This window comes from Drosophila melanogaster, chromosome Y (genome assembly GCF_000001215.4).
Source record: "Drosophila melanogaster chromosome Y".
Classification (NCBI taxonomy): Eukaryota; Metazoa; Arthropoda; class Insecta; order Diptera; family Drosophilidae; genus Drosophila; species Drosophila melanogaster.
The window spans coordinates 3,565,731-3,567,184 of record NC_024512.1 but is presented as its reverse complement, the minus strand read 5'-3'; the positions used below and the strand labels follow the sequence as shown (position 1 = coordinate 3,567,184).

General features: G+C 35.0%; 1 protein-coding gene across 1 annotated transcript in view; it reads right to left on the bottom strand.

Moving 5' to 3' along the window:
- The window catches only part of ORY (Occludin-Related Y), a gene marked incomplete at both ends in the record, with an annotated part of 56,595 nt that overhangs the window by 51,155 nt on the left and 3,986 nt on the right, over nt 1–1,454 (bottom strand). The window lies entirely within an intron of this gene.

Genomic DNA, 1,454 nt, shown 5'->3' with positions numbered 1-1,454 from the left:
TCTCTTCTCTTCTCTTCTCTTCTCTTCTCTTCTCTTCTCTTCTCTTCACATAATGATGGAAAATTACTAATAAGTAATCAGGTCGCAAAATGCGAAAGTAAAAAAAAAGTAAAGATAAGACTTGTTTTACCCGTTTACTAAATGGAGAAAAATCAATTTGCACTAAAATTCTAGAAAAAAATAAGAATATAGATATTATTCAAGAAGGTCATTCAGAAGAATGGAAATAATATTGTGAACGATTCTGAGTACATACATAGAGTATATATACATAGAGTATATATTTGTAACCAAACAAAACGGCCAGAACTAGAAAAACCAAATAATGAAGTAGAATTTGTAACAGAATTAAATGAGCGTTAAAACGAAATTAATAATGAAGCGGGACGCGTCATTTTAGAACAAAGCACCCTTCCACAGTTTATAAACAAATTTCAATTCTCAGTCTTTGAATCTTTGTTTTTGTCATTGCCTTAGACAGCGCTTAGCTACCCGCTAAAATAAATAACCCAAACTAAACGTAAACAAAGCTTCCGCTTGGAGACCAAACCACGGCCAACTTATTGCGCTTCAATTAAAAACTGCATCGATCAGCATAATTGAATTTCACAATGCAGTGGTATAATTTCTGCATCAAGCTGTTATCAAAAGTTCAGCTTCTGGCCGAGGTTGATTGGATCAGGATTCAGAATTTGAAGATCAGTCTGATTCGGGAGGATTAAAAGAACGGTTATGAAATGTATAAATAGATAACAATAAGTGTCTTGTAATAAAGTGATAAGTTGAAAAGTTTAACACCAATAAAAATATTAAAAAATAAAAAATTATTTTTTTAAATAATTTATTCCACAAAAAGTTAATTTGCACGCCACAGCGTCCGGCCGCTACATTGCGGACGGTGTCGCATAAGCTGTACTGTAAAATCGACAAGACGACCGCCGCGGAGTCGGATGCTTTTGCGCATCGGATCATAAAAGAAAAATATACAAGTAAGCAAATCTTATGGCCGCATTATAATAAATAATAAATAAATTGTACCGAATTATAGAAATACCGTTCAACGGTACGCAGATAGTAAACCTACCCAACTACATACTAAGAAATAACGAAGAATTAAATATTGTACAAGGCCCATGTATCAAAGTAAACTCCGAATTTGTATGCCGGTGCCCCACCACCGCCGGTAACCAGCCCTGCCTCCACAACCTACTCAACAACAAACCAGCGACATGCGACACGGTGGAAACCTCAAGGAACCAGCAAATCTACAGCCCAATAGAAGGAATACTCATCATCATGAAACCGCAAGGAACCAGCAAATCTACAGTCCAATAGAAGGAATACTCATATAATGAAATTTAATTAAATATAATGAAATTTGGAATTGCATTTTCATTTTCAGAGAAATCGCCTGTTAAAAGCGTAAACATACCTTGATAGTTTTCAATGCGTTC